This window comes from Lonchura striata, chromosome 10, assembly GCF_050655825.1.
Source record: "Lonchura striata isolate lonStrDom1 chromosome 10, ASM5065582v1, whole genome shotgun sequence".
In the NCBI taxonomy this organism is placed as follows: Eukaryota; Metazoa; Chordata; class Aves; order Passeriformes; family Estrildidae; genus Lonchura; species Lonchura striata.
The window spans coordinates 20,628,670-20,653,131 of NC_140712.1; the positions used below are offsets into that span (position 1 = coordinate 20,628,670).

Below are 24,462 nucleotides of genomic sequence, written 5' to 3' on the forward strand. Positions count from 1 at the left end.
GGTCAATACGTATCAAAACATGAGACCTGGCTAATTTACTTTCATTCATGCACTTGGAGTTAAGCAGCAAAGAAGGGGTTAACCATAAAGTATTTCACCTTGAACCTTGCACTCTCTTTATCTAGCACACCATAATAAAAGATCAAGAGTTCCTGCTTATTATCTTATTTTTCCTCCTTGTTCCACTAGGCTAGGGCCCAGACTAGTTATGGATTAACACTGTGATCAATAGTAAGCTTGCTGTCTCGCTCTCAGCAGGGGAAAATGAACTCAAAATGCAGTCAAACTCTTATTGATCAAGGATATAGGTCTCACTTTCATTACCTCTGTCTCCTGATAACCCACATATAATGTGATGAGTTGCTAATCTCTCTGCTTTTCAATGGACCCTTCACCCCTCCTGTCTGCACAGTAGAGCTTTTATTTTTGCCTCTTCTGTGTAATGCTTGTAGCATTAACTCTCACTCTATTACCATCATGCCTGGTCAATCAAGACTCATAAAAGGACTTTTAAATAGAATTGGGCCAACTGTGTTATGATTTTATTTGGGTATCTCCAAGCAAATGAGTTACCCTTCAACAACAAGCCCTGACAGGAGTGGCTAGTCTGGACTACCCAGACCCATCTCAGAAGAAGATGTTTATGTGGATGCTTGCATTAAAAACAGATGCTCTGCCTCAGAGAATGTATAGCTTTAATTTCATTCTTCTGTCTTTTGTGGATAAAGACTTATTTCATGTCCATTCATCTCACCTGTGGGTACTCACCTAGAAATACTTATTAGTTCCTTTGAATAAACTCAGTTGGGTGTACAGAGGCATTTTGTATGGAAAGGTAACATTTTCTCATATCCCCTGGAACAAACAGCTCAGCACCAAAAGAAAGGCAGAAAAGCAGTTTATTGCCTGGTCCTGATAGCCAGAGACATGCAGAGCATTTGATCACCTTCTGCAGAGTTTTAGTGAGCTCAGAAACCACCTTCCAGTTACAAATTCCAAATGAAGACATCTCCTTTATAAATACAATGATTTGCTGATTAAAAAAAAAAAAAAGATTTGTTTTGATTTCTTCATTGAATTTTTAACCCTGAATTATAAAAATATTTCCTTTTGGTAGATTCGAAATCTTGTTTATTTATTTTCCATTTATAATAACAATTGTAATGATAAAAGTCAGAAGACTGAAAATAAAAAAAAAGGAAAAGGTTCCTAAAATAGTACAATTTGAAAGGATTTTGTTCTGATTTGAAGAAAAATAATGTTTAAAATTCCAGAATTCCCTGCAAGATGAGATTCCCAGTGTCAGCAAACCCCACTATCTTGAAAAAAGATAATTTGCTGGTAAGCTAAGTCACTGGATTAAAGTAATCAGAACTGTGTTAGAGGGTGATAATCAGTGTCCCCAAGCAGTGCTTTCCCCAGTTTGTCTCAAACAAGAAGTCTGTGTACTTCTGTCAGGTAATTGAACCAGGTCCCCTTGCATGCAGTGTCACAGGAATTCAAACGACACTTCTCGAAGATCCACTCCTTGCAGATCCTACAAAGTCAGTCATTATTAGCATAATTATTTGTGTGATCTTCAATCGAGGATGTCATCACATTTTCTTAAACATAATATAGATTAAAAATAAGACCTTATTGATTGGTTCTGAAAGAGAAAGGTCTCAAGTTTCACGCGAACTGTTTGCCTCCAGTGGTGGTTTTCCTTTATACATTAGATAACACTCCTAACCTTGCAGCCATTGTGAACGCTGAGTTTCCTTTTGAAGCTTACATCAATCATATAATTAAAACATCTTAGTAGTACTTTCACAATCTAGCCAGATTGCGATCTGTGCTCCCTGGGCCTGTTTCTGAAACTCCAATTCATGTTCTTTCTTTTTTTGTGTGTGTGCATGTGTCACGTAATTACCGCTCTTCTTTCTTTCTGCTCCTTCCAGGTACTCTTTGCGGTTGGTCCAAATTTCTTTAGAGTAGCCTTCCTGTTAGCTCTAAGTCTTTCCATTTTATTACAAAGAAAAATTAATTGGGTTCTAATAATGAGGTAGGCATGTGGGGCACTTACCAATGAAATACAATTGTTTGTGCATAATAGAATCTCTATGGTGGCATCTGCTTGAACAGCTAAATCAAAGCCCAACCAAAATCGCTGGTTGGAGATAATTATCTTTGCTGTAAAACACGCTCAGATCTATGTGGTAAGATAAAAGCTCACCCATGATATCACTAACTGATACCTTTTCTGAGGGAGAGAGGCACTAATGCATTAGTTAAAAAAGCAAAACCACAGACGTCATATCAGATCAAAATATTCACATGCTCCACCGTTAAGCAGCTGATCTTTCATTTTATCATCTTAATGAAAAGGGGTCTGGGCTTCAAAGGGGTTGTTGACACTTCATGCTACCCTGACTGCTATGTCTCTTTTTTTGTTTCTTCTCAGACATGTCCTCTGACACCAAAAACATTCTCTGCTGAACGCGACATATCATCAATTTGTGTATGAGAGATGAGGTTTCTTAAAAATTGCTCATTTAAAGGCGTTGGACCTCCCCATATGATTTTCTTTACTGCTTCTGTTCTGCACTGAATAGACACAAACAGAGAATGAAGAAGGCAGATGTGAGGAGGAAAAGATATTTTATAGTGGAAAATATCTCTGTGGAAATGATGAAGGTGTCCATCATCAGGAAGAAAAGCGAGCTGAATTTTTGATGTATAAACCTGAGATACAGTTCTGCATGTGTCAAATGGATATGTCAGAAAAAGTGACAGTGGTATTTTTTCACTTTATGACCCAATCTGATTCTTATCAAAGTCACATCCAGCCCATAAAGATCATGGACATCAGCTACTCGATAGACCTAATAAGGCAGCTTTAATCTCACAGTCTCAAATGCATTTTATCATTGAAGACCCAAAGCACACTTAAAAAAATGTTGCATAAAAAGCAATGTAAGCCCAGGTTATAATTTGATAAGACATGATAATGCTGGCAAGATCCCCACTATGCAGACAATTTGTTTGTAACAGATAATTTCACAACACAGAGGTTTGGTGGAATAGCTGTGGTGCTAAACCAAAACTGATTAACCTTTAAATATAGAGAATGCTTGAGTTTGGCATCACATTTGTGCTACTTTTCCACTCAACTCAAGGCCCAAGTTTTACATTTAGTTATTATTCCCTTTCTCCAGAGACACAAACAGGGACAGGCCATCACCATGTGAATTAATGAATCGCTGGCAATAATTACAGTTATAGTTGACAGTCACACTGTGGTGTTATACTTACTCATCATGACACTATGAACAATACCTGAGAGGAAGAATTAAATTCTCCAGAAAGGAAAGAATGGGTTAAAAAGCCATATGGAAATTTATACTAGGGAAAATTTAAAGCAACTGCTAAGATTTAAAAAAAAAAGTATAATCACAAAATGTCCACCAATTAAGCCTCAAGAAAATATCTTTTTTTTATTTTTACTTTCTTGTTTCGAGATGCAGAGTTCACCCTAGAGCGCTGAATTTCCATTCATGAGCATAGTACATACATAATTAATGCAATCTGCTGTCTGTTATGACTAGAGATGACAGAAATTTATGTGACAGCTACCAAATATGTATATATTTGGTTGTTGTGTATATGGCTGTTAATAGGTTTGACTGTATCTAGCATTGATAATATGCCACCAATGTGGTGAAGTAAAACCCATCCCACGTCTTCCAGGCCTGGTGTGTGGTAGGGCTATCCAATTTGAATGGCTCCTTTATGTTCTTTTTCAAACCAAACGTTTTTATTTTTGTCAATAAACTGTGTCATTTATTATAGTTAAGAAAACTCATGTTGTTTGAGGTCTTTATCAGAGTTCCTACAAATCAGGTTAATTGGTGATCAACAGAGCTTTTCTGCCTTTAATGAGCCCTGGTAGCCCAAGGCAAGGCCCAGCTCTTGATAAGGGACTTTCCCTTTCCTTATTCAGGACTCTTTGATCACTTTTTTTAACTGGGAGAACAACCGCCGGGAATGTCATTGTTTTTTAATTGCCTGATTACCAAATGTTGGAGATAAAAGATAGATGTTCTCAATTAATAACATTTACATAGATTAGCATCACTAACAAGCCTCATTAGTAGCTGCTGACTTTTGTTTAGACTGCGTCCCATGTCAGTTGTGCTCTGATAGTGCACTGGTAACTATGTTCTCCATATTAAAATATATTTCTTTCTAACCTCTTTCCATTAATCAGGCTATATATATGACATTTTAAAGCACAAACAGGCTTTCATTTAAAGTTAACTCTTATTTCCCAGAGCATTCAGAGCAAAATTGGATATATTAGGAGGCTTTGCATCAAAAAAGCCTTGCCTTCAGGAACGGGAGTCAGGCCTGAGGTATGTTAATGTATTTAGAATAATAAACAAGCCACTGCAGCCAGTTGCTTGTGTTCCTCTGCAACTTGTTTTGCTGATTTAGTTATTAATTTTGAACTGTCAGATCATTAGCTTTTGCTGTGCCTCGGTCTACTCATCCATGCACTATTTACAGTGAAACATGTTCTCCTTAAAGGTGCTTTGAAAGCAAGGGCAGAAAATACACTGGTGGCACTCACAACATATTGAACAAATATCTGTAGCGAGAAAATAAATCTCCTTTACACCATTCTGTTGGTGCAAGTGTTATCCTTGAAATCTGACCTCCTCCTGAGGCCGTTCCTCAGCAGAGCACCTCGGTCCTAATGATTAAATCATAGATGTCAAGGTCCTTCAGGTTTGCGCTCCTTGGTGCTCACCCTGAGATTGGCTTTTCCATCGGCCAACGACATCGTGAGGGCTGTTGGGGCAGCAGGAGAAAGCAAAACCCAAAGCAAACCCTTCAAGCAAACCCTCATCAAGTTGGCTGTACTTTAAACATGCTTGATTTTTGGCAACAAAAATCAATTTGAGAACTTGTGCTTTTCTGCTTCAAGAGCATAGCAAAATATGTATCATGCAAAAGAAAGGAAACAACATGAGGGCTCTGTTTAAAAAAAAAAAAAAGCTTAACATGTATAGTTTTTCACAAGGGAAGGGAGAATGATATTCTGACTGAACTGTCAGTGAAAACAAGCTAAAAGCTGAACTATATATAGAATGCCAGATACTTTGGGAGTTAGAGACACACTTCTGCATGTCTTTGTGTGTGTGTAGAGAGAATTGGAGATACAAACAAGTATGGACTTGGGCAGATTAAAAAAAATACTTCTATCTATTATTTTGATCAACGGTCCTCTTTTTTTTTTTTATATTTTCAACACCTATTGCACCGATACACACAAACCCAATATCTTTTACTTCATCAGCTTGAAAATCTCTTGTGTCATGGCCTTTGCTTCAATGTTGAAGCTGATTTCAGGGTTGCATAAAAAAAGTAAGCTCTATAGTTCAGTCAAGCAGCAACAGTAAAGTGCTAAAGCAGAAGCTTCTGTGCTGTCAGTGAATGGATTAAATAAATAAATCAATCAATAAAGGATATAATCTTTAAAAAAATCTCTCCTTTCAGTAAAAAAACCAAGACATAGAATCCTCTACCCATAATCTTTAGGAAAGAAATAGCTTTGTTGACTTCCACTGTGGTTTAAGATATGTCTCCCTTGTCAGCAAAGGATATAAAGATATAAAATGAAACAGAACTCGGGAGGGATAGCGTGTTTTGATTTGTCCAATTTTCAGCCTTTTGGTCATGTATGTTTAGCTTTAATATTTTTTAATAAGGGAGAAAATAGCCCTGATCTTTATTTTATTAATGCAGAAGTTTCAAAGGGCAATACAAAGATTGGAGCAGAAAATAAAGACAAGAAAGATACGAGATATTCCATTTGTAGGTTTGCAGCATAAGATGACAGAACTGTGATTGCAGGTATGCACACGTACTTGTTTTTTAATTAAGCACCAGTTTTAGAGGAGAAAAGGCAGCACCAACATCCCTCGTGTGCACAGTACCACGACTGCTAAGCACCATCATGCAAAGTGTCAGAGCCCTAAGATGACAGATGTGTTCAGAGAGTGAAATTCATCTTTGTTTGTAGGGCCTGTGAACCACTGACACCCCGACCTGGGGAGGGACACGGCCACAGACCCACCAGCCCTTGGGCAGCCTGGGATGCTCATGGCTCCCTACTCTGGCTGGGTTCAAGCTGTTTTCCCAGGGGAACTTCTTGTGTGCCTTTATCTGACTCCTGGACTATCTACTCCACAAATACACATTGTCATTATTTATATTTTAGTTCTTCCATGTTTTTCCTTTTCAAAGTTTCACCCTTTCTTTGTGACCAACAGAAAAGAAAAATAAGTCTAGAGGAAGATAAGTCTAAATGAGCGAGCCAGGCCCTTTTCTATCCCTACTTTTTGAGACCAGGTAATTCCAGCATTCTAGTCCTCCAAATTCTTTGATTCATGCTCAGCCAACCAGAATATTTTCTCTCTTGACAAGGTATAATTTCAATGGAGCTGTGTTTTGTCTCTGTATGATGCACTTCATATTTTTCATGATTTTGCATCCCTCACACAAGACTCTGTCAATTAAAATGATAGCTACTTATGTGGGACAATAAGTGACTATGAGGGAAGGGATTTGTGGAGGCAATTTACAGCCTCTAATTCAGCTCCAGGGATGTGCTCCAGCACAGCTACACTGCGATGGCTGTGCCAGGTAATTTGCTGGAACACTCCACTGAGGCGTCAGCCTGTTGATTGCCTGATGTGTAAGAGGCCTCAGACTGGGTCATATTCCACAATTAGTTACAGTAAAAAAATTGGGAATATCTCTTTCAATGTTTGTTTCAAGCTATATTAAACACTTCCACATTGCAAGGGTTAAAACATGCAAAAAGGGGGAAGCTGAAATAGAACACTAAATAAATTAAATCACTGCTTTGGTTGAAACAAAACATTGGAGATTTACCTAAGATCATGTTGTTTGTTGCACTGCAATAAACCTTTACATCTGTCCTTAAGTACTGACGCAAATCCTATTTACATCTTGACCTTCAGATGCAGAAGAAAGAAACCCCAAGCAACTATTTATCACCTAGATCTAATTTTGTCCACATTTTCTCCTTAGCTAGTAGAAAAGAAACTGATTTCTAAAAAGAAACAGATGGTTTTAACCATCTTTCCAGTACCAAAATATAAAACTAGTTTAATTAGTGTGCAAGCAGTCATGGCCATGCTCTGCATGTGCAGCTCCCTGCAGCATCTTCTCTCCTCTGTCGCTGAAATCCTCCCGTTCCCATTATTCCCATAAACCTTTAGCCCAGATCTTCGATTGATATAAATCAGAGAAGCTCCACCAAGTTGGATGGAATCGTGCCAGTTTGTGGAAGTTGAAGTTTCGTGCCTGTCTTAATTTTTTGTTTATTTCCCCCCACCCCACCTCCCCTGCCAAATGTATTAAGAAAAAAGGGGAATATTGAGGGAATTCTGAATGTGGTAGCCTTCATTCATGGTTTGGCCCTTTCCACTAATGCAAATGCACCAGAATGTTTTTTCTTTTCCCCTGAATACTGTTCTCATTTACATATGGACTTTTAAATAAAACAGGAGATTTGCTAATGAAATGATGCAATTAGAAACACATTCTCAGAGAATCTGCAGCGAGGAGAACAGCAAAGATGATAAATTAAAAGAAAATAGCTTTTGTAATTGTATTTTTTCTCACAGTATTTTATCCTTTTCTGGTTTCTATGGAAATTATGATTATTTTTTTTTTTCTTCACCAAAACAAACTGTTCCAATTTAAACCTCACGCTGATTTAGGGCAGCTTAATGGATAAGGCAGCCAGAGCTGACGGCCAGGACCTGGGCTTGAACCAACTGCAGGTTATAACCTAATTGGCTTCCTCTGCTGAGCTCAGTGTCTCCAGGTTGGGCCATGGAGAGCTGCCAAGGCACTAGGGAAACTTGCAGCAGAGTTGTGTGGCCTGGAGATAGACAACTTCACTCACAAGCTGTGGCTGGCCTGACCCTGATCCTTCCCTTGCACGAATATCCTCTGCCTGCTTAAAAGAAGAAAGAAAATCCACGCTCTCCCCAGATCAAAACCGTCGTTTCTCTCTGCTTTGCAAGGCATCCGGACAAGGGAAAGGAATGAAAAGATGGTTTCGGTTTGTTTGGTTGGTTTTAATTTGAATAAAGAGCAGAGGTCTGAGAAAAAGAAATATAAGTTAAATCGAATCGGTGGAAATATAATGTTGATGTAGTGGCTTTGAGGCAATTGGACCCACGTCATCAAGGATTTATGATTTATAGGAAAGAAATAAAAGAATAGGTCTAAGAAGTGGGACAGATCCAGAGCCATCCATTATCCCAGTTGGAGTTTATTCTTATTATTCGAAAATAAGCAAAACCAAAATCATAGAATCATTAAGGTTGGAAAAGACCTCTAAGATATCCAACAATAAACCTAAAATAATTAATTAATTCTTCTCCTTAAATTTTGCTATAATTGGACTACATCCATGATGGAACTGGTTTCAATGGAGCATAAAATTTGAGACTCAACAGCAGAAGATTGACACTAAAAAGATGTCAGCAGAGAGGGACCTGCAGTAGATATTATTTTTTTAAGAAATGAGATTTTTGAATTTAGTCCCCTGAAATATCTCTCAGTACATTCATTGTTTCTCCTAAATGGTTACCCAATGAGGTGTTTCCATGTCCCTTCATGGAATGGCTCTCTTTCAAAAATCTTCTATTGTTTTTGTGGTTCTGTACGTTAAAAAAATAGATTAATCTCTTCAGCAAACTGGTATATAATTTAAGACTGATTATAATTTGGATTTGGATTTTTTAGACTTTTTTTTCCTTAAAGTATCTTTTGAGGACTATTTTTAATAGAGGCTATGTACTTATGAGTGAATAGGCTGGCATTCAAAAAATACTTAATTTTCTACAGAACAGAAGAATATGACTACAAAACCATCACTTGAAGTAGAAATTTTTAAATTCTATTCTCAAGGTGTGATTTTTAAAAATATTCTGGATGGGAATAAAAATAAAAATATTTGCATGGGAAAAAATGTGCAAAAGCATGTTAGTGATTTATTTTTCCTTATCTTAAACTCTTTTTTCTCCCAAATTTCTTTTTGCTCCTTCAGAATTTTTAAGTATTTTCTGGTTCTTAGAAAGTGGCTAGAGGAAAGAGGAAGATATAGTTTAGTCAGAATCTATTTCTTTCCAAACTGAGAGAATATTGAAGTTTATGGAGGAGAAAAGCAGAGGTGAATAAGAAAGTAACAAAGTAGACCCTCTGTCCTTTCGAATAAACAACACCAAACCCACCAAATAAAAACAGAACAAAAAAGCCAAACCACAAACCATGTTGTTTCAGATGCTCTAAAAAGAAAACCAATGCCAAAAAGGGGAGGAGACCTTTTTGTTTTGTACTTTTGCAGCAATAAGTTGTAGGACTTGAACTAGGGTGACAAATATTCTGGGAAAAAAAAGCCAAATTAAACTATGAACAGGAGCCTCATTTTGCATTTTTCCTAAATACTTTTTCTCTCCCCCCAGCATTTTCTTATTGCAATTCTTTTGCTGTGTACTGCTTCTAATGACAGTGATGTTCAGTTTTACAGGGTCAGGTGTGCCCCAGTTTAACCAGTTTATACTGGGACATGGAGCACGATTCCACCATTTCGTGCCCTGGGGCAACCACCATCACAGACCATGTCCTTGAGAGCACTGGGAGAGGTGTCGTGGAGATGGAGCTCCTGGTAATTCACCCAGGTGCCATCCCAAAGATTGCCAGAGCTGGACACCAGTCACAATAATAGTTTTTGGCAGCCTCAGCATCACGTGGGAGTTATACCTGCTAGATCTCAGCCCTGACCTCTGCACCAGCTGAGAGGTGAGTTAGACTCCCTAAATCCCTGTTTTTCCCAGAAACTGAAAAGGAGGAATATTCTCAGTGAGTGAGGAATGCCTGCCACGGCTCTGTTCTGTACAAATCCTCCTGGAAAACACCAGCAGGACACTTCAAATCAAAACCTAACAGGTAGCGGGTGCCTCTTACAGTCTTTAATCCCATTATCAGCCAGGTTTGGCATCTCAGCCCTGTGCCCTTGGCACGAGCACGCTGTGACAGCAGTGCCAGGTGCACGTGCCACGGGCTAAGAGTCATCTGTCATCCACTCCCCTGGAAGCAGACAGAAATTATCTTTTGTTACATTTGGAATCTGTCGTTTGTTAAAACCAGTCACGCTTACGGGCTGGGAATTTTCTGAGTTCTGTTAGGAATATATTTTTGAGTAATTTTGCATCATTTACAATTTCTGATGCATTCAAATACTACAATAGGTCCCCAGAGCAAAGCCTCTCTGTCAATACACCTCATCTGACAGCAGTCGTGGAAGGGAGCTTTAAAACTCAAGCACTACTTCTGAATGCTGGAAAAAGCTGCCCAAGAGATAAGAAAAGAGGAGATAACTGGTAGTTCTCTTAAAAGTGTTTCATGTCACCCTGAGAATCTCTTGAATATTTTATAAAAGAAAGAAAAACCATGGCATGAATCAATTAAAATTAAATACCATAGAAAACATTTTCTAGATAAATCAGAATGCCTCTTATATAAATTCAAACACCTCAAACCAATTTTTCCATTGTGTGTTTTTCACCATATGAGTGGGTATAAAATGCTCCATGGATACTCCTGTCATCTTTCCCTATCACATTGCAAATATATTTATACTTGAGACTTAGTGTCTTTTCTTACAATGAAAAAAAATAGCGAATGTTCTTTTCTATTCACCACATTATGTGTTTTAGAAACTTCCAGAAATAAGTCAGAACAGCAATATTTATATAGTTAGGCCTGGCATATTTGTGTATATTAGGTAAACATGGTTATTTGGAACCAAGCTGTGCCTGTATGGTTTCTTCATGCTGTTTTGTTGTCTAGAGGCACAACGAGGCCAATTTTTTAGAAGAAAAATGTGCCATATAATTGCCACTTTGTGACGCATTCAGCTAAAATTATGGAAAAAAAGAATTTCGGTTCCCCCTTTGATGCATTGTGCTGCTGTTCCACTCTAGCTTTTACCAGCTTCCCAACGCAACTGTCCTGTTCAGTAGGAGAAAATACCTGAATTACATACACAAGTACACAAGCATACTGATAAGGTTTGTCTAACCCCTGACTTGAGCACACAGCTCAAAAATTGCCATAGAGAATAGGATATATTTGTTTGAAGGGGAAGAAAAGCAACACTGTTAAGAAAGGTGTGGGCTGACACGGTAAATAAAAGCAACACAAGTGAAGACACAGTTGGAGCAGAAATAGTTGGGAGATGTGATTCAGCACTCAGGCTGGGAGATTATGTTTAACATGAAGAACGGGAAATATAAGGCAGTTGCCCCTGCTATATATCCATTCTAATGTGACAAATGGAAAAATGAGGCACCAAGCTCCTTTTGAGACCAATGTTGAGGCCAGTGCCACAAAAAGAAAAGCTGTGTATCCCCATGTTTCCCCCAGCACCATTAGAACTGCAGGAAAACCAAAGGACTCTGTCACTGGTGCAGTAAATCACTCAACACATCCACCCAATGCTCTGTGGCACAAGGAGGATATTTTAAAAGGGTGCAATTATGTTTTCTGTAAGACAAAGATGGCCCTCTGGAAAACACTGAGCATGGCTTTTGTTTGACGCTGTCACAACAGAAAGGCAACAGCGAGTACCTCTCCCCTCTGCCCCTAGACACTTGATTTATGCAAGGAGAAAATAGGAGCAATGTTCGGATATTTATGTTTAACATCAAAGAAAATTCAGGTTCAGGCCAGCAGAGAGGAAAAAATTGCTGAAAATCTGTTTGTCATGGAAAGGTAATCTCTGCAGTCTGCCCAAAGCAGGAAAACATCGTGTTACCTGTGATGTGATTGCCATCGGAGCGAAGGGATGGAGGTACCTTGGCCATGCTGCAATTTCTGCAAAAACACTCGGTGCATTTGTGATGGTTTTGCTTTCCTTTTTTTCTGGCTTCTTCACCATTTCCCCTTGCAGATCATGCTGGGAAATGCCTTCAATGTATCCACAGTCTTCCCAAAAATGTCACTGGAGTTCCAGTACCTGCATTTTGTTCCAGCAGGATGGTCCCATACCTGTGGACTAAAAATTGAGAAACTGTATGTAAACTTGGAATTTAAATGCCATTTTGTTTCTTCCTAATTTTGAATGAAAATGCAGAATTTTAAATCTCAAAAAAAATGGATACCTTGCAAATATTTACATTTGAAGGCATCAACATTACTGTCTTACAACAAATTCTGAAACAAAACTTGCTGTGTTGAAAGCATCATCTGAATGTTTTCTGGTTTAGAACAGAATATCCTTTTAATAGAATATATTTGAAAATTCCTGGTTGAAAACATAACATTTTTCTTTCCTAATTATTGAAAATTTTCATGCAGATACATTGATATGGCATCATCTCATTAAAGTGCTACATGAAAAAAAATCTCTGCATGTGGCATCATATGCCAGAGGATATGTAATTTAAAACCAAAATATTAACATTTAATCAGAATGGTGAAGTCAAAGTGAAACAGGAAAATCTGACAGATGATACATAAATAAGAATAAAATGAAGTACAATTGCATTTTACAACCAGTCATGAGCACTGTAGATCAAGCTGGTAAAACTTACAAGCTGGTTCAGCTGAAATGAAATGACATTCTTTGCATATTTTTTTTCTAAAATTGTGCAGGAAGTTATATGAATTTAATTTCATATGAAATTGAAATTCCCCTGAGTCCAGAATCCTGCTCAAAACATATCCTCATCTCTTGTCACAAAACATGAAGGCATGTAAGACCATTGGACTAGTTTCAACTGGAATTTTTTCCTGATGGCTGGACTCTGACCACAAGAAAATGTTATCAATGCACATTTATAATGGAAGAACCATTCTTTAATAAGCAGTTTATTTTGGTTTTCTTCTCTAATTACCTGCAATTTTCCAAATGCATGAAATGAGAACAACTTCCACTCCTTGCCATTGGAGAGGAGTAGCCATGTCTTAATTTTGTAGGGACAATGGCTTGAGCTGGCTGCCAGCAATTTCACAACCTACTTTAGATCAGTCACATCAAGGAAAACTTATGCTGAAATTATTTTTCATATTTGAAGAAACAAGGTTTATGATATTCCTTGTTCACAGGTGGTCAGTTCAAGGACTCATTAAAAGTTATGCAAGTTTCCTATTGATAAATATGTGGGAATTATAGTCAAACTGTCTTAAGAAGTCAAAGCCATTAAAGAACATGTGAAACATTAAGGGAAATAACAAATTATTATTTAATGAGACGACTAGTCTTGCTATTGTTGCTTTATTTTCAAGCAACACTGAAATGGGCTCCCTGGTGTTTGTAGTTTCTGGCTATCTTTTTTTTCCTTCTCATTATCAATTCCTTTTTCTCCATGCTAATCAGCCGAAGCACTGTGTGTTTGGAAGACTGATTTTTATACTCCATTCCCTTTGGATTTAAGGGTTACTTGTCAGCCTAGTGCCAAAAACTTCAGCAGCAGGCAAAGCCAAGGGCACTCCTCGTGACCACGGTGACACCGCTCACGCGCGGAGTTTATGCGGCCGCCACACCTCCGGGTCAGAGCTCACCGCGGATTTCCATAAATCCAATGGGTAATGTGCCAAATAAGATTAGAGAAGACTTCACATTATTGTACAATCCAATGAAAATATCATCTGCTAAGCTCCTTCTGGTGGCGGCGGGGAGGAGGTGGCTAATATTAGCAGGTGTTTGTCTCAGAGGCAAAGAGGAGGCAGGAACACCTGCCCGTGCCCGTGCACAAGGTGGGAGCAGCCATCGTGACTTCACCTGTGGCAAAGTCTTCAGTAAAAATGCAGTTTTTAAGAGCTGAAACTCTGATCACTGCCATGTTGTGTCAAATTGCTTTCTCTACCTTTTACTACATTATGTTTAATCTCACCCTGTTTTGTATTCCCAAATACAAATTTCTTTTTAAATTTATCTAGCTGTACTTTTAGATGCTGCCTAATTCCTGACACTGTATTTTCACATGTAGAGTTGCATTAATAAATGGAGCAGGTGGATTTTTGCATCTGATCTGTGCCTGTTTTATCTATACACATATTTTTCTTTCAAACCTTGACCTGAAAGAAAGCAAGAAGGAAGAGTCATCTGGCAATTAGGCAATAATCATTCAATATGTTTGTATTTGAGAATAAAGGAAAATGATTCTTTTTTTGTTCCATGAGGCAATAGCAGAGGGAGACTCAAAGAGGCAAGTGCATTTGCATTCTGTATTTGTCTTCTTCATAAATGTGGTTAACTAATTGCCTCTCCTTTCATCAGTTATCAATCCTTTGTTCCTGAACACAAGAAGAATCAGATTCTGATGCCATTGCTGAACTTGATGAGCTCCTGACTCCATTAGTTATCCTCTTGAACTCAATGGTCCAGATTCTCAAATGGTATAAATCAGCATAGCCCATCCCATAATCACAAAAGCTGACTTATGGAGATAATCTGGAGAATAAAGTCCTACATGATGAGAGTAACAAAATCAGAATCATAATGTTCTAAAATTTTATGAAAAATCCTTATCCATAAAACCTGAAGAAAGTAAAGTGGGAATAAATACTTCTGGAAAAATTAGTTGTGTTATTCTTCGTTAATGTGGTTTGATGGAACATGATCTGCAGTTCTTCTCAGGAGTAAAATGAATATATAGCATGTATAATACGCTGACACTTATGCATTTAACCTGTTTAAAGATTGTCCCTTTTTTTCAATACAAGCCATTATTTATAACTGTTGGACACCTGTGAATAATCCTAAATGTTACTCAGGATCTGTAAATTGTGAATGTTGCATTCTGAGACCCCTGGAACTGAGATGCATGGCAGATGCAAATAATGATACTATTACAGCAGCCTGTCTAGATGGACCTTATCTTTTTAAACTACTGTGTTTGCATAAAAATGAGTTTTGCTTCACTGCAGCACAAACCTGAGTTCAGGCCACCCACAGGCTGGTAGCTTGTAACTGTACCAGGAGTAGCTGTAGTAATGTCCACAAAAAGTTGAATGGAGCAGGCCGAGTACAAGATCCTGTCTAGAAGTGACCAAAATGTTGGAGTCACAATAAAGGAACAGTGCCCAAGCCTTAATCCTCTGATGTTGACATGGAGGAATGATGAATTTCCACAGTTGGTGTGCAAAAGTGATGCCCCCAACCACAGCCTTGGCAATCACTCAGACCTCAGAGCAAACGAATGCAGTCTACAGCTGTTCTAAATTTTGCCAAATCAAAAAACATGAAGGGGAAAAAAAAAAGAAAAGCATGTATCCCATTTCTGGCAGGATTCTCATTTGCTTGTTCTCCTTCTGGCTCACTGCCATTTGCCTTCCAGTGACTCTTACAACAAGGCATGGAAAACATCTCTCATCTCCACTTCTCCCAGACCTTTAATAGTGCAGTGGCTGTGGGAGACATGCAGAAAGGGAGAAATTGGATTTTAGTCTCTGCAGGCTCAGGAAGAGACTTCAGATCTCCCATTGGAAGCCTCCAGAAAATGGATGCTGTCCCCAGGGCCATGGGATGTGGTCTTCTGCTCGGATGGAGGGTGTGGAGCTGCTCGGCCAGCACAAGACACCGTGGCACTCACACGAGTCACAGTCAAGTGTGTCTGCACTTGGGAATCTGTCCCCTCCTGTTTTCAACCACAGAGCATATACTACACAATTCAACTTTGTTGACTACTCTAGAAACACAGTTAATCCACTACTGAGTGTTTGTAAAAGACCAACCTGGTTCACGGTGAGGAAATGCTACAAAAATAGAGTTCTGCTCCTTTCAGCTACTTCCAAAAGTGCCACGCTATCAGTGAAAGTGGGAAAGGTCTGCCAAGGTAACACATCCCACATCAGCCAGAGATGGAGATTCATGAGACACAGGATGAACTTTATAAAACACTTTTAATCTTTGGCCTTTAAGCAGCATAGCCAACAACAGGTTCACATCAGGGTAGTGGCATTAGCCAAGACAAGTTTACAAATCCCTCAGTGCGCTTCCGTCATCCTGAGCTTGAGATATCTGTCAGTCCATAGCAGATGCTGCTGTTGCTGTGCATGTGTCATGTTACTGAAACCCCTAGATAATGATTACGACCGATTATACAAGATGCCATGTTCCTTAATCATATCACTTACATTTCTGCTGAACGGCAGTGACAAGGTTTTGAAAGGAGAAGATCACAGCTGTCCAACAAAAAAAAAAAAAAATCAGATAAACCACACAGTGTTTGCAGACAGAAGATTATGCTAACCTGAAAAGTAGCTTTAGTGCTCTTGATATTTGCACTCTCCCTAACTGAGCTGAACCCTCATTCATCCTCTCTGTTTGGTACCATGTCTGAAATGGAGACGATTGATGCATAAGCAGGTATTTTTCTGATTTTTTTTTTATTGTGTGTGTTATTTACAATTTTCTTCTCTCCTAGTGGGCATCTGAGTGGTTATTTACTTTTATCTATATTTTTATCTATGTATCTTTATAATATATCTTTATTTTTATCTATATTTTCCCCCTGCTTCCCTCACCAAGATTGCAGGTCTCAGAGTACCAGGCAGTGAATACCAGTCCCAAAGCAGACAGCTGGAGTGAGAAAATCCCCTCCTTGCCCTAGAGGTAACCCCAGCTCTAAGCTGAAGACATTCCTCTCTTCATATGCTGGCTCATTTTGGAGTCTCGCTCGTGCAGAGGCTGCCAACTGTCCTGAATTAAATGCAGAGCATTTTGATATGAGTAAGTGCCTACTAATGACTGAGCAAAACCAGTGTATTCATTTAAGCAAAGGGTTCAAGCAGGGCTCCAGGAACGAGGAGCCATGTGCCCTGCTAACAAAGCTATCTAGTTCAGTGCACAATCTCAACGATGCAAAAGAAAGAACCTTCTACATTTAAGCAGTTTTAATGCAGTTCTGCAGCACTTAGAGTTTTTGGTGGAAAAGTCAGATGTAATTACTGCTCGACACAAAGGGATTTTTTTTTTCCCCTAGCTCTGCTGACGTTCTATTTTAAATAATTAAAAGTATAATTTAAAACTTAAATTGATCGTTTCAATAGACCTGATCCTGTGCTCAGAGGGAGCCTCTTGTGTCATAGTTAAACTGTTGATCAGTCCAGTGTCACTGTTTCTCCTTCATCAGAACATGTACCATCAGATCTATAATTCTTTTTTCCTTATAATGGCAGAGCTCCAACATGGGTGTAGTTTGACCCAGGTTAAGCAGATTTAGCTAAATGCATAAATTGTTCACATTCTGTCATGTGAAAGATGTAGGCCTTGAGCCAATGTTGGGAATAGATAGCTCACCCAATGAAGAAAGTAATGTGTTTGCTAATTTTCATATGTCTGGACATTACTCTCTTTGACTCCTAATTGTCCAAAGGAGCTATAAGGTCTAAAGCAATGTCTTTGATTTTTAGAAGAGCTTAGATGACTGTGTGTTCTGATATTAATATTCCTTGGAAGCAAATTTCCAGGCTCTACAACTCTCTGAAAGTGAGCTTTCCATCCCCTTTTGGTTTTCCTGGCCCATTTCCACCAATAAAATCACATGAAGAGTAAACCCATAAGCCAACTAGTAAGTTCAAAGATTTTCATGGTGTAAATCACAGACCTAACAGGATGTCAATGCCCTGCAGAGCAGTTCCAATCCTCTGGATTGCTTGCACCATAATATGGAATCTGTGTGTTTTCAGTGCATTCCTTTGGTGGAATTGTGCAATCAGAGGTGTCCTTCAACACCTGTACTATATTTTCACACTAATTTTCATGAATGTAAAAGGAAATTATATTTATCCACATGGCATAACTTCCAGAAAACAACTCTGAGCCACAAAAGCATCATTTATTTCTGCCTTAAACTACAATTTTAAACTATTATATGTTATACATTTAGTTTCATGAGTTTCATTCTCCATCATTTTTGTTCTATAGAGGTTACTAAGGAAACTTCTTGACCAAATGTCCAAGTCATAATGTAAACATCTATAAAAAAAACTGTGTTTAACCGGTGATAGTGATTGAACTTGTTGATCTTAGAGGTCTTTTCCAACTCAAAGAATTCTATGATTCTATAGGCATTAAAACATTCAGTCTCAAAAACTATGTTCCACAGGATGAAGATTTGCTCTTTCCCCCTCATTTTTGGATACTGGACTTCACTAAAATCAGGACTATGTATCTAAATTAAGATATATAGCCCTGTAATTGCTCTTAAGGAGGTGAGTTAAACCCCCCTAAATAAGGGAAGCTGCTTGCCTATGGTTTTCCTAAACCCCTAAGATGACATCCACAGCCCATATGTGACCACATGTGGTATAAATAAAATGGAAGTTTAAAAGAGAAAAGAGATAAACATATAATTAAAACCAGCATAGCAAACACTTGTGCTCATTCATTTTAATGACTGCATGCTCCAGTTTACAGAGCAGTTGCAGACCCAGGCCATAATAGCTGGGTTGACCACATGCCATAAAATACATCAGTGTAGGCTGGGTCCAAATTATCCAACACTTGTAATAAATCCATCCCATTAACTGGATAAATATGCACAAGCAACAGCTCTGGAGATAATGCTGGGAAGTGGCCTGTTGTTATTTAGCAGCAATGCCAGCTCACAGGACCTGACAAATAGCAATGCTATTGCCTTTTATTATGAAACAAACAAACAAAAAAGATCAATTTAGCTTTTAAGATCTCATAACTATGTCCCTCCTTCTGTTATCTGTAACTTGAACTGAAAAAAAAAGAGATTGTGGCCTTGAAAGCTTCAGTTCTGATTAATTTTTTGTAAGCCTAATAAAAGGCATCAGTCACACCATGTATTTGTGAAAATGAAATCTTCATATATTGAAGGTCAATTTTAGTTGAACTAATATAATCAGTAAAAGTCAAGGTTCCTTTACCATTAAAATTGTCCATACTCTGAGTCTTTTGATATTCTATGCTTAACCTTGAATCATGCTGTGTGTGTTGTATGCAGGGAGGATGGTGAATTCAAGTTATAGTATAATGACTGAGTCAACCTGGCCTTGATTTTCAGCTGGGCAAAGCAGATATCCAACAAACACAAGACTTCTTTAAAATTATTTTGAAATTAATACACCCTTGAAGCACTTCCTCTCACCTCAGTAATAAGCAGTAGGTCACCCCAAAGTCTACAAACAGCTCTTTGCTACAGTTTTATGAAATATTTAATATCACTCCTGAGCATATTTCTGGAAGTTGAAAGATGGTTACATGTAACTAGAGCAAGTGTTGATATTAAGAAATGCTTTGAGGTTTGCACAGCAGAAATCACACAATAATCCTGACAGGAAGGTGTAGCCAGGTGGGAGTTGGTCTCATCTCCCAAGTAAGAACTGACAGGACAAGAGGAAGTGGTCTCAAGTTGCACCAGGGAGGTTTAGGTTGGATATTAGGAAAAATTTATTTCCTGAAAGAGTTAAGCACTGGAACAGGCTGCCCAGGGAAGTGGTGGGATCACCATCCCTGGAAGAATTTGATTGGTTCCAAAACTTTTCCCTCTCTCTACTTCTTCCCTTCTCAGTACAACCATAAAATAGGAACCTGATAATTTGCACTGAGGAATGAAAAGGCAAAGCAGTGTGATACTGCCAGCCCTGATCAGGGCAGGGTCAGGCTGGATGTGAAGGACATTGACCTGAGAGCACTGACAGGGCAGAGATCATCACAAGCATGAGTGCCACCTGATTTTTAAAACAGAGCTCTAATTAAAGAACACATTCAAATCAGTTGTCTCAGAGATGTGTTAAAATCGTCACACACAAAACTGCCAAAAGTAAGAAGCAGGGCAGGTTTTCAGCAATACCGTGCTGCTCACTCCAGTGGAGTGAGTTCTGATTTTGATCTGTGTAAATGGGATTAGACCAAGGACTGACTCTTATCTCTCTGGAACTGGATATATGGAGATGACATAAAAATATCTATTTTTGGTTTTAAAAGAAGTCCTGCATCAAGAGAGAGTCTGAGGGATTTATGTGCTGAAAGACCTAGAGAAAAGGTGTACAATGGGAAATGAAAACTAAAGATATGGATGTACAGGATGAAGTGGTAATTCTATTAATGATGGCTCTGTTATAGCAAAAATAATTTTTAACCCGATCCCTTAATTTGTTTTTTCTTTCCCAAAAGGCATTCCTGTTCCTTCTGAGTAAATGATTAACTTGAAGCAAAGGATATGTTGATTCTAGTATTGATCATCCACTTCTAAATTTTAACTTTCTTTTCAAAGTGTCAAGTTTAATGGAAGGTTAGAAAAATACTTAATAACAAACCCCAAGCCAGCAAAGACAAGCTTCTGATGCAGAACTGAGAGTTAATCAGAAAACAACTCTTTGAAAACCTTTTTCAAACTGGCTCAAACTTATTATTATTATATTTTTTTCCCCAGGATATCTGCAATGAAGAAGAGGCAGTGTCAGCAGTCTATAAATAGCTCAGGACAGTATAAACTTTTGAACTGTGAAATCTGGGGGATGTAATCTTCCTGCTAAACAGAGGCTTACAGCAGATATTTAATGCTCTGATAGGAATGTCACCAGTGTTTGAGCTATGAGAGGAAGGGAAATTCTGAATTATTGTGAGCACTGTGCACTGGTGTGATAGTTCAGGTTTGGAACTTGGTTTGGAATCCCTTGTCTCAGCTGAATAAATTTGTTTTTCTGGGTGCAAATTTGTGCATAAACATACTGCAGCCCAACAACAGCATTACCTGCCGTTGGATCTAGAACAATTAATTTAGATATAACATACTCTTTAATTAATTAACAAATAATTTATATATTATAGCATTTATATATTTTAACATACTCTTTAAGCAATGGATTTGTTTGAAGAAAGCAGCCTGTATTGCTGTTTTCATCACTTTTTGTGGCGCAGTGCTGATTTTCATCAGCTGAGAGTTTGTCCATCAGGAATTACCACTGGTAAAAGCTCAGAGCAATTTCCCTGCTGCTGTCGAGCTCCTGCCTGTAACTCTTGGAGCAGATGCAGGACAGTGCCACCTTTTACACAAGAGGAGGCTGAAAAGCAACATCACTTCCCAATATGACTATCATGCTATAAATTAACGTCCCTGTCATGGCTAATTCCACAGAGCACTTGTTCTGTATGGAGAAGCTGCTTTCCAAGGCCATGGGCACTTTGTGGGAAGGAGAATGACCCCACACTGGGATTTGGGTGTGTAAAAAATGAAAAGGCAAGTGTAATCCTTTTTTATTTTTTTTTTTCCCCTCTGGTAGCACCTGTGTGTTTTTGGAGATAAATATTTTCAAGCAACCACCAAGGGCATGAAATGGACTATAAACACATAGACCTCTTGACTCCAGGAGCTGTGAGTGTCCACAGCAAGATGATGCAGTGTGGTGGACATCTCCCCTCTGTGGGGCCAACAGCAATTGGGAACACTCCTTTCCTGGTCCTACAGCTGCCATGTGGGTGGGAGGGGCAGGGTTTTAGCTCAGATCCCACCCTAAAGGAGGTGAAATGAGTTTCATTAGGGTTCCCATGAGTTCCAGGAGGGTTTGGCTGCTGGAGGTGGGGTTGTGGTGCTCCCTCCTGAGTGTGGACATCTGTGGGATTGCAGCAGGAGCTTTTGGGCTCACTTCTCCCAGAAGTCTCTAAAATGAGGAGCTATGAACAGATAGAGCAGACCTTCCTGCAAGGTTCCCTCCACGGAGAGATGCATCAAGTGTGTGAGTAACTTAGAGTCTACAAAGATTTTGTTAAACCTCTTGGTTGTGCAAGGGGCTGAGCGTGCTGGGGTTGTTGCTGGGCTGGGGGCTCTGGGCAGGGCAGGCTGGAGGTGCTGAATGCCACCAGCAGCTCTGGGTGCTCCTACCCTTGAGATGCTCATTTTTGGTTGTGCAAAGTGCTTTAGTGAACAGTGGTGTGTGGTTAAAGCTGGCACCCAGCTGCTGGAGACAGGGTTGTTTGGTGGCCCTGGTGGGGCAGAGACAGTGACCTCTGTGTTTTCAATCTGAACATTTATTTGTCCTCTTGCAGAAGTCTCTGGGTTGTGTTTCCTGTTTGGGCTGGTGTTGTGGCCATGGTGGTGTCTGTGGTGGCCCTGTGGCACTGAGCTGTGTGCCTCACCCTGTCAGGGAGGGCATCTGCCACCAACACAGCTTGTGGGCTCTCGTGTTCATAAGGGCTTCAGGAAAAGGTTTTTTTGGGGAAGATGATCAAGTTCTCCCTTGCCTTTGTAAACTGAAGCTTTGTGATGAAAGGCAGAGTGAATAAGGACTTCCCCTCGTTAGTGGGCCAAGCAGGGATTTCTGTCTGGTACAACGGTGTCCTTTGGGTGCTGGGATTCCTTGGTGGGCTACAAGTAGAAAACAAGGCAGCTGTGACACAATCATGCCTAAACTTCAGCTTTGGAAATCACTAACAGCTCTGCAGACCCCTGAAATGGGGTCCTAAGAAGTGAACACTGATCTCCCCAGTGAATTTGCCCTGCAAATTGCTAGAGACAGAGTTTCACTTACTTTGCTTCTGTAGCTGTATTGATTTTTTTTTGCCATCTTTCTTTTTAAACCTGAAGGAAAAATTCAAATAAAACCTAATGATGTCTCTCTATTTCTGAACAGTTTTGGAAATTGCAGAGCAATCAATATTAAGTACACTTTACACCAATTTAGAGCCCTATTCTGTTCAGACATGTGCTTTACAAAGCTCTGATTTTTGAGTAATTTAGGCTGAAAAGTAGGGTAATGTGGATTTTCTAATTAGATTGTGTTAAGTCAGTGTTCTTCCACCTGAATATTTTTAATAGCTTGGTTTTTAAAAGCATGTGTGTATATATCCAAGTAGGCAAATAAAAAGGAAGATAATCTTTTCAGAAGGATGAAAGACAAGTGGATTAATGCAGAGTTTGAGATTTTGTGAGAAATTCAGGCTCACAGGCTGCTGCTGCAAGGAGAGCTTCTACTTGTGAAACTGTCACTTGTTAATTAAGTTAATGTCTACGGTGCTCTGAAAATGTAAAGCAGTATGTAAGTGCTAAGTATTATTATTAATGATGCCAATTTTGACAGGTTTACTGGAATAGGCTTTGCAGTACAATATAAGCTAATGTTCTAATGCTTTACTCATTTACAAAGAGACTGTTAAAAATAAGAAAGTGGGAATAGAAGGCCAACAAAGGCCAGCAGAATAGATGGAGTTCCTCATTTGGTGTTATCCCCAAGTGCTGCCTGGGAATGAGGTCAAAGATAATGTGGGGCTGTCTCTCCATCTTGTAAAACTCTTGGGGGAAAAAACCTCAGGTGTGTGATGTTGGGCTGCACCAGATTATGGTGGCTTCCAGTTGTCCTTTTAGGACGTGTGCTGGCCCTTGGAAGCTGTACCAGAGTGTTGTACCCATGTGGCCTGTGTGTCCTGCCTGTCACCTAAAGACTCGTTCCTGTCACAGGCTGCAAAAGGGGAATGGAGAAAGGTGTCAGCTCCGTGTTCCCTAAGACTGCTTGCTCCTCTAAGGGAAATCCCCACTGGCCAATTAATTTGGTTTGTGGCCCCTGCCTCTCTTGCCCCAAGCTGCAGAAGGAAACAGTTCTGGTGTTGGCTGTATTGGTATTAGTGCCTGAATAGGTGCAGAGAGCTTGTCAGTAAAATATATATATATATGTGTGTGTGTGTGTAAAAGCACATAATAAAAGAAGTGACTAAATTACCTTTCACATTGCATGGAGATGTAGTAGTTTGCATGTCATTTGGATATGGAATCACAGCTGTACATAGATATCTGACCCAGTAAATGGAATAGTTTCCTAAATGTCTTTGGCATGTTTCCTTTCATGCTTTTTCTCTGAGCAAAACTATCAGATCTGCCCTGTAAAAGGGACAGCCCAATCTTCAGATGTTTTAGATGCTCTTTCATTTATTTTTTTCATTACCAGCTCAATTCTCTCCTGTCTTTAATGGCTTCCAAATGAAGAAAACATTTAAGTCATATAGGAGTTGTATACCTATGTATTCAGGTCATATAGAAATTTGAACTCAGTGTTTTCCTGCAGGTGTGTCTTTCTGTGTGTTCCCATTCAACCTTACAGTAGTTTCCCCACAAATCCAGTCCAGTGGATGTTCTATTGGCACAGTCAGGGTGGTCTGTTTGGCTTAATTGCTATAGGAGATATTGATGGATTCTCTTGCAGTTGGGCTGAGTTCTGCTAATGTGTCAAGAGTGCACGTGCACACACACCTACACTCAACAGTTCCAGCCATATGAGACCAGTACTCCAGTGCCTAATTAAATTCATTTACTGGCTGGCAGACACTCCACCTTTCAGTGCCATGTGGATCCTAGTTGCTGGAAGAACTTCAGGGCCAGTTGTTTTGTTGTGTGTTAGAGACTG

The 24,462-nt window shown here is 39.2% G+C and overlaps 1 long non-coding RNA gene across 2 annotated transcripts in view; it reads right to left on the minus strand.

Moving 5' to 3' along the window:
- LOC144246939 (uncharacterized) overlaps nucleotides 1–24,462 on the minus strand; it is a 66,728-nt gene that overhangs the window by 26,445 nt on the left and 15,821 nt on the right. The window contains exons 2-3 of one of the 2 annotated variants that reach the window (XR_013340651.2): nucleotides 16,231–16,278; nucleotides 11,906–12,145 (exon numbers count right to left, since the gene is read on the minus strand). This is a non-coding gene — a long non-coding RNA (uncharacterized LOC144246939). The remainder of the gene's footprint in view (nucleotides 1–11,905; nucleotides 12,146–16,230; nucleotides 16,279–24,462) is intronic. The other variant, XR_014957677.1, reaches the window with a different exon arrangement.